This window comes from Garra rufa, chromosome 17 (genome assembly GCF_049309525.1).
Source record: "Garra rufa chromosome 17, GarRuf1.0, whole genome shotgun sequence".
In the NCBI taxonomy this organism is placed as follows: Eukaryota; Metazoa; Chordata; class Actinopteri; order Cypriniformes; family Cyprinidae; genus Garra; species Garra rufa.
The window spans coordinates 5,664,772-5,674,366 of record NC_133377.1 but is presented as its reverse complement, the minus strand read 5'-3'; positions in this window follow the sequence as shown (position 1 = coordinate 5,674,366).

The window sequence follows — 9,595 nt, the reverse complement described above, 5'->3', positions numbered from 1 at the left end:
GGGAAAAAAGGGGGGGGGGGAGGGGAGGGGAGGGGGGTGCTCCTGCGGGAGCTGGCACTGCGGTGCCGGGGAGATGCTTCTGCGGAAGCAGAGAATGGAGGGAAAAAAGGGGGGGTGGGGGGAGGGGGGTGCTCCTGCGGGAGCTGGCACTGCGGTGCCGGGGAGATGCTTCTGCGGAAGCGGGCTCTGCTGCGGCAGAGAAAGGGGTTAGGAGCTTCTGCGGAAGCTGGTTCTCTTTCGGCAAGGAAGGGTTGTGAATATAGGCACTAGCAGGAGTGAACACTGCTGCGGCCGTAGAAGGGAGAAAGGGGGGCTGGGGGGGGGGGGGCGGCTCCTGCGGGAGCTGGCACTGCGGTGCCGGGGAGGTGCTTCTGCGGAAGCGGGCTCTGCTGCGGCAGAGAAGGGGTTTAGGAGCTTCTGCGGAAGCTGGTTCTCTTTCGGCAAGGAAGGGTTGTGAATATGGGCTCTAGCGGGAGTGAACACTGCTGTGGCAGTAGAAGGGAGAAAAGGGGGCTGGGGGGGGGAGGGGCGGCTCCTGCGGGAGCTGGCACTGCGGTGCGGGGAAGATGCTTCTGCGGAAGCGGGCTCTGCTGCGGCAGAGAAAGGGGTTTAGGAGCTTCTGCGGAAGCTGGTTCTCTTTCGGCAGGGAAGGGTTGTGAATATGGGCTCTAGCGGGAGTGAACACTGCTGCGGCAGTAGAAGGGAGAAAAGGGGGCTAGGAGCTAGGATGGGCAGAAAGGGGTGGGCGAGGTGGGGGGAAAGGGGGGCTAAGGAGCAGGGATGGGGAAGGGGGGGGCACGAAATAGTGGGGGTGAGTAGGGGATGGACTGGACTGGGATGATTGCTTTAGCTTAGCAGTGTTTGGTGGGCTTCTTTGATGTGGGAGCGGTCTGATCGGATGTAGCTCTTAAAAGCTTCTGACGACCAGCGACCGAGTGTTTGGATCTGCTGCTGGGAGAGGCCTTTTTGGGCTGCTGTTGTTACTGCGCCGATTCGAAAGGAATGGCTGGAGAAGTTGTCGGCTGGGATGCCGGATAAGAGTAATACGGACTTAAGGTGTTTCTGAAACCAGAAACGGGTGACGGGACGGTTGGAGTCGTCTGTAAAAAGGGGGTCAGATGGGTTTTTTGATTTAGATTTCATGATCTGCAAAAAGGCTAGGAGGGTTTGGAAGGGTTGGATGGGCGACTGGAGGTTGAAAATGTAAATGAAGTGGCCTCTCTTGGATTGGTCTGTTTTGCTTTGTTTGATAAAATAGGAAATAGCTTCACTGCCTAGTACTGCTAGGTCAGAAAAGGTTGGGTGGATGGCTGGGTTGAAGCTAGGTGTGATGGCGAGCTCAGAGCACCTGAGGAAGCCGAAAAAAGCCAGGATAAACATGGCGTCTAGCGTGCGGGCGGTGTGGGTGGATTGATAGCCTTTTCGGAGGGTGGAAATGCACTTTGATAGCACTTTGAGTGTTATCAGTTGGCGGGTGTCTGGGCGGGTGGGGTGGGTTTTTTGTATGCCTTTAATGAGTAGGGCTGTCTGGGCATTGGAAATTTGGGTGGAAGGTGAGCCATATAGAAGTTTGTGGAAGAATTGGATGCCGCTAAGGTATCCTTTAATGGAGCTGACTTGGAGGTTTTTTGATGGCGTTAAGATAGGAGATGAAGGAGGTGATGGCTAGCAAGGAGAAGTCGGGGAACGATAGCTTGTAAGCCGCGAGAAATGTTTTGAAACATTCCAAGCTGTAAGGTAGGACTGAAGGGTTCTGGGGGAAACGGCTTGGAGAATGGAATTGAGGGAAGCTTCGAGGAGGGGTCTCAGGGGGTGGTTTATGGGAATATCAGCTCTGAATAGGGAGGTACTGGGGTCGGGAGTGGGTCCGCCTCCGGCGCCAAGGATCTGAATTTCTGGAAGGAAAAAGCAGAAGAGAGTTAACTATTGATTTCTAGACTCATAATGAATGGTCGCAAGCCGAAATCCAAAAGGCATTAGAGTGGGGGAAAGGGAGCGGCCTTTGTTGACGCGGTGCACGGTAGTTTCGTTGTCGCAATAGACAAGGATGCTAGTGACGGGCCATTCTTTACCCTGTAGGGAAGCTGCAATGACTGAAGGGTATAGCTCAAAATAGCGCTGAGGATGATAGCTGATGCGGAAATCTGGCAGCTGGGGGGGGGGGGGGGTATGTGGATGCGAACCAGCGGTCTTGGAAAACACCTCCGAAACCGATGGAAGGGGTGGCATCTGTAAGCGGTTGGATAACAGTTGGGGAAGAAATCAGGTTTTTATATAAGGATTATCCGTTCCATTGTTTAAGGAAGGATATCCACAGACTGGGTTAGTTGCGGCATGGGTCGGTTAGAGAAATTTGGTTCTCTAGGGCGTGGGCGGAGGATGTGAGAAAGGGGAGATGGAAGATGAAGGGGGGCGGCCTTGAGGGATGTGCATTGTGAAATTTAAATGGCCTAAAGCTTGTGCTTGGAACAGTTGGATTAGTTAAGAGTGAGGAAGTCCCCAGAATCGTTCTATCGATTCTCTCTTTGGGTCTGCTGAAAGGCTTTTGGGTAGTCAAATGTGCGGCTGGGGAGGAGTCGGGGGGCAAGATGATCAGAAAGTCGTTTAGGATATGAACCAGAAACTGTATGTCATGATTGTTGGAAAGGATCCAGCAAATTGCCTCTGATAACATGTTGAAAAATTAAGGGCTGCTTCTGCAGCCGAAGTGAGGCAGTGAAGTAATATTATTCAGCCAGCAGACACTGAATAGGTGACAAATCTTGGTGGATGGGCATGACTTTGGGGTAGAGGCAAGTTGACTTTGGCCAGCCAAGCACAGTGACTTTTGTAAAATCAACGAATGAATGAAATGACTCGAAAAAGGATTCGTTCATTTGCTGAACGAGCCACAAAGATCCGAGTCGGTAAAAATGATTCGAAATCATGCTAGACGTAATTAGCCTTTTTCACACTTCCGTGTTTCTGACTTCCGGATTGGCGCTCGCAGGGTAAGAGTTTTTTCGGTGACAGCAGCGGCCGTACTTAACAAGCGTAAGTTCGGGAATCAAAGTCTATTTTTACAAAATAGATACTATGATATATACCGGTGTTTGCTCTAAAAATAGCAAACATTTCTTCAAAACTTTGTGTCAGCTTCCGGTCATCACAAATACTTTATTTAATCATGTCTGTTAGCACTTATAATACAGCACGGTTTTGAGTTTTGCCATTTTGTCTATTTGGTGCTGGCTGTGCATTATGACTCTTCACTAAACAAGAGATGACTCCGATTAATGGCTTTATTCCTTTTGGATCTGGATTACGTTGTTGTATTGAGTTTATGCATCATCCGGACTCAGAATCATTTAATTTATTCTTGGGGAAATATGCATTTGGATATAAATGCTGTCAAATGCTTTCATAATTTACCATCATGTAGTGATTCGAGGGAAATTACTGAGTAAATTGAGAAAATACGCTTAAATATACCGGAGATAGAAAACAGAAACTGGAGCTGGCGCTATGTTGAGCTTATTATATTGACAAGTAGCGGTCTGAGTGCCCATATAAATTACAAACAAGTAAATTGTTGTTTCTTTGTTGAAATTATAACAACAACTTGGAAAGCAGACAAAACGGAAAAGGTAAGAAGCATTATTTGAGTATATTAATATAATAGGCGCAGACCTGTAGCGGAACTGACTTTACCCTGCGTTGGCGTAATTCCGATTTGTGAAAAAGGCTTATCCCTGTAATGGACGAAAAGGGAGGGGGGGTGGCGGGCGCTGGGTCTTGCGCAATAAGTGGAGGGATGTTTGTTCGCGTTGGTTTTGGATGGCGGCGCTGCCGGCCATGGGAAGGAAAGGGGAGTGTGCTGAGGCATGGGCTGTGAATGGGACTTTGCAGACTGCGGCGGTAAACTCACGCTACCGCGGCGGTAACTCACGCTACCGCGGCGGCTTGAAGAAGCTGCTGGGTTGTGATCGAAGCCGTGAGCGGCGGGCTGGCGTTCGCTTTGGTAGATCGGCGCGGGATGTTTGCGCTGGGGCTGGCGAGTGCTTCCCGCGGACCTGCCACGGTCCATTTCGCTGTTGCTGGAGCGGATGAGAAGGCTGAGGCGTCGGAAGACGCCGGGGAAGGTGCCGGTGATGGCGTGGCGAGAAGGCCTGCGGCCCCGTGGTGCAGCCGCGGGCTCGGTTGTAGGATCCTGCGGGGCGGTGGTGGCTTGAGTTGCGGCTAGGGTTGCTACGGGATCTCGTGCCGCTTCAAAAGCGTTATCTTCTGGATAAAAGGTGATCTCGGACATGTTCTCGGTGGTTGTGTTTATAATAGAAATTTTAAACACAATTCATTTTACTGAGTGTATTAGTACTACAAGTAAAATTGCATGCAGTGTCCTAGGAAAATATAATAATTTTCGTGAACTATTTTTACATTCATTTTTACAATGTAACATTGCTCTTATATATCAGTTCAACTAAAAAATACATTATTGGTAACACTTTACAATAAGATCCCATTAGTTACTGATAGTTAATGCATTAACTAACAATAACTAACTTAATAAAAATACAGCTGTTCAGTGTTAGCTACAATCCATTAAACAATATCAGCAGATACAATTTCTGAGTTTTATAATGTATTAGTAAACCATGAAATAAACATTAAGATTACTAAACACCAAGATGTATTTTCATTGTTAGTTACTCAACTAAAGTTAACAAAGGGAACATGACTGTAAATGAATACCAAGTTATTTATAGGCAGCAATGAATGAGTTAACATTGATGAATAAATGGAAAACTCTGTGGCACTGTCAAAACATTTTCAAAACATCACACACCTGTTTGAAATAATTGAGTACCATTTTGTGTGATGCAGAAATGACACTCTTCACTTTTAACTAGATATTTCTTTAAGCATATTTTCCTTCATACGTTGCACTAAAAGTATAAATAGTAACCTACATCATGTAGGTGTGGACTATCACTCATAGGTGTGGAAAAATAAAACCAGCCATTTTATACTGCTATCATTTTACAATGAATAAACATGTTAACATTTTATGTTCAACATTGTTTCCCCATTCATAGCATTAAACATTGGGCAGTTCTCAGTTAATTGCTATGATTTATGACAGAGTCAAAGGTTATTTAAGGTCGATCTTCAGAGTTTGGATCAGAGTGCCGAATCAGTCATCATGTGGCAGAGATCCCACGCACAGCGATGAAAGGTCGGTCCACCCTGCGTTTCCTCGCATCACACCGGCGCAGGGGAACCTGATACATCTTCACTTATTCTGAACCCTGTTCATTTAACCTGCCGGCCGGGTCCAAATCAAACAGCTGTGGCTACTGTGAACACTACAGCAAAGATAAGTTACCATGCAATGAGAAAAAACAACAGGCCCAGCTCCCATCGCTCCGCAGGCGAGGAAATTTGTGTGGATAGGGAAGATCTGGTTTAAGTTGTGCGTGGACGGTCATCAATCCAAAACACTCCCCCCTCTCCCAAAAGACAAAAACATCCACATGCTGGCCGCAACCATGCGGTAATAAGACCCATGGTTGCAAATTTTCCAAATTGGAGATCAACTGGGCAATGACACTCCTTTCTGTTCCAAGGGATAAAGGAGTGCCCAGATATTTCTATGGACCCGAGTCAAGGAACATCGCAGCTTATAGGTCTTTGTCCAGAAGGGTCCGTAGGTACCTCTCGGGTTCTGGGCTCGGCGCCGACAGGAACACCTGCAATGGAGAATTGGGAGAAATCTTGGATCTGTGATGTGCTGCTTAATAAGGCTTTCGTGTAAGATCCATTTCCCTCCATCCATACAAGCATCTGGCTCTAACAGCAAGAGAGAGATATATATCCTCTTTGATCTATTGTAGAGCACGGGTCAGATATGCTCAGCTTTGAGGATAAAGCACATGTACCAGACCGCAGTTCTTGTGTGTGATACATCATCTCCACTGTGTTACAGTGGAATTTAAGACAACATATTAATGACCTAATATGACAGCCATGAGTGCCCTTTTTTGGCTTTTTAGACAGCGAGTGTCCTCTAATGAAGTTCACGACACTGCAGAATCTGTATCTCAGAGAAACAAAGATGTTTTATTGGATAAATACACTTTTACACAACTAGTTCAGCTAAATATGGAAATTCTATCATCATTTACTCATCCTCATTGTTTTGAGTTTCATCTGTGGAACTCAAAAGGGTACATTTTGAAAAATGTACTGGACGATCATTTCATCTACAAAAAATAGTACTAAAAAGTGAACACACACACACAAACATTAATAAATATAGATAAAAACTCGCAATTCTGACTTTTTTTCTTGCAAATGCAAGTTCATATCTCGCAATTCTGACTTAATAACTTGCAATTGCGTGTTACAAAATCAGAATTGCGAGACAAACTTGCAATTGCAAGTTATAAAGTTCAATTTTGAGGGGGGAAAAGACTGATATGTTGACATAATTTTTTTCTCAGAATTGCGTGATAAACTTATAACTGTCACAATTGTGATATAAACTCGCAATTGCAAATTTTATGTCACACAATTCTAACTTAATTTATCAAAATTACGATTTTACATCTTTCAATTCTGAGGAAAAAAGTATGAATTTTGAGATGTAAACTCACTCACATTTGCAAAAAAAAAAAAAAGGCAGAATTGTGACTGTATCTCGCAATTCTGACTTTATTCCTCAGAATTGGGTGATATAAACTCATAAATGCGAGGACATAAGTCACAATTGCGATAAACTCAAAATTATGAGAATAAAAAGTCAGAATTGTGATTGTCAATTTGCAATTCTGACTTTATAACTTGTGATTGTGAGTTTATAATCACGCAATTCTAACTTGATTTCCCAGAATTATGAGTTTATATCTCACAATTCTGAGGTAACAAATCAGAATTGGGATATGTAAACTCACAATTGCAGGAAAAAAGTCTGAACTGTAAGTTTATATCTCGCAATTCTGACTTTGTTTCTCAGAATTGTGTGATATAAACATAACTGTGAGAAAATGTCACAATTGGGATATGAAGTTATAAGCTTATTCAAAGTCCTTTTAAGGCAAGTCATGTCACTCGGCGGCCATCTTTGAAACGCCTCTCGGGCATCAAAGTGCAGCTCTTATCTCTTTGAATGTGGAAACATCAAATTCTCCAAAACTGTTCACCAAACTTACAATTAAAGGAACCGTATGTAGGATTGTGGCCAAAACTGGTACTGCAATCACTTTCAAAATACTGTAGAACGGTGTATCCCCTCCCGCTCCCCCCTGACTCGAGGTTGCCAGCTAAGCTGCAGGAGTAGGCTGCAACAAGGAGCTTCAAGTGACGGGTTCTACACAGTAATTTGTTTTTCTTCTGTTAATTATGTTTATGCTTCACAAGAGATGTTTTGCGAAGTAATTATGTATCGCAAAAATTTACAGTTGGCGATTAGCCAAATATTTCGCAAAGATGTACTGTAATACCACAGTTCAGTCGGAACATAAACCCTGCTAGTGGTGCGATATAAAGCTTTTTATGAACGCATTTAGTACTGCCGACCTTGGAAAATCCACTGTGTACGGAAGCAAAGTTAGCCAAACATAGATGAATCTTACCTGTCCAGGAGAAAATCAGCAACATTGGCGTCTATCTTCAAATTCTTCTCCGTTTTCAGCTGTCTCCATCTTTCAAAGGCATCTCCTATACCAATCCTTGTTTTATTTCGGACTTTGTCACAACGTATTTCGGATTCATAACGAGGTCTTTTAGGTTTGTACCGTTCGTAGCTGTAACTAGAGCAGACAGAGCTGGCAACCCGTCTCACGAAACTCTACTGACTTCGTGATTGGTAGATAGCTGGAGGGTGGAGCCTCAGACCAAAACACAAAATGACAACAATAACATCAGTTGAGGGCTGCAACTCTCACTTTTAAATGACAATATCCTGGCCGGACCACTGTTGTCAGTGATATAAGTATTTGAAATGAACATGATTTCTTAATGTCTAGTGACATGTCAGGGCCATTTTATGATTAACTGACATAAATTTCTTACATACGGTTCCTTTAAATTTCATATTTTAAATCTCCAAAGAAATCCAACAAGAACTGCCTCATAAATATAGTTCCTTGTGCTTGAATAGCGTTAAAAAAACGCTTATTTTTCCGGCTAGATGAGCCAGTGCGCATGCGCAGTACTGAACGCACGTCTTAGAGCGCCGGCTGTTTCTATAGCAACCGGGACTTCTAACGGCAGATGCAGTGACGCGCTGACTTTACTAATCAACGATTGGCTCTTTCACTAAGAAGGCGGAGCTTCGCGGCCATGATGACCGTTTCATTGTTCCCGATTCAAAACTACACAAGTGACATGTCTTTGGTATTCTATAGTCTTTGGCTTATTTTTCAGAATGCGAGTTTGTCTCACGATTCTGACTTTATAACTTGCAATTGTGTTTACATCACGCAATTCTGACTTAATTTCCCAGAATTATGAGTTTATATCTCACAATTCTGAGGTAAAATGGCAGAATTGTGAGATGTAAACTCGCAATTGCGTGAAAAAAGTCATAATTTTGTCTTTATAAACTCGCAATTCTGAGAATAAAAGAATTGCAAGCTTATTTCTCAGAATAGCGAGTCTCGCGATTCTGACTTTATAACTTGCAATTGCGTGTTTACATCTCGCAATTCTGACTTTATTTCTCAGAATTGTGTGATATAAACTCATAACTGTGAGAAAATGTCACAGTTGCGATATAAACTCGCAATTCTGAGAATAAAATAATTGCAAGCTTATTTCTCAGAATAGCGAGTCTCGCGATTCTGACTTTATTTCTCAGAATTGTGTGATATAAACTCAAAACTGTGGGAAAAATGTAACAATTGCGATATAAATTGCAATTCTGAGAATAAAAGGATTGCGATCTTATTTCTCAGAATTGCGAGTTTGTTTTGCGATTCTGACTTTATAACTTGCAATTGCGAGTTTTTATCACGCAGTTCTGACTTCATTTCTCAGAATTATGAGTTTATATCTCACAATACTAAGAAAAAATATCAGAATTGTGAGATGTAACCTCGCAACTGCGTGAAAAAAGTCAGAATTGTGTCTTTATATCTCGCAATTCTGACTTTATTTCTCAGAATTGTGTGATATGAACTCATAACTGTGAGAAAATAAGTCACAATTATGATATATAAACTCGCAATTGCAATTTTTTTTATATCACACAATTCTGACTTAATTTCTCAGAATTGGGTGATATAAACTCATAAATACAAGAAAATAAGTCACAATTGCAATAAACTCACAATTCTGAGATTAAAAATCAGAATTGCAATTTTGTCTTGCAATCCTGACTTTATAACTTGCAATTGTGAGTTTATATCATGCAATTCTTACTTAATTTCCCAGAATTATGAGTTTATATCTCATAATTTTGAGGTAAAAAAAATCAGAATTGTGAGATGTAAACTCGCAATTGCATGAAAAAAGTCAGAATTGTAAGTTTATATCTCGCAATTCTGACTTTGTTTCTCAGAATTGTGTGATATAAACTCATAACTGTGAGAAAATGTCTATTATTCTGAGAATA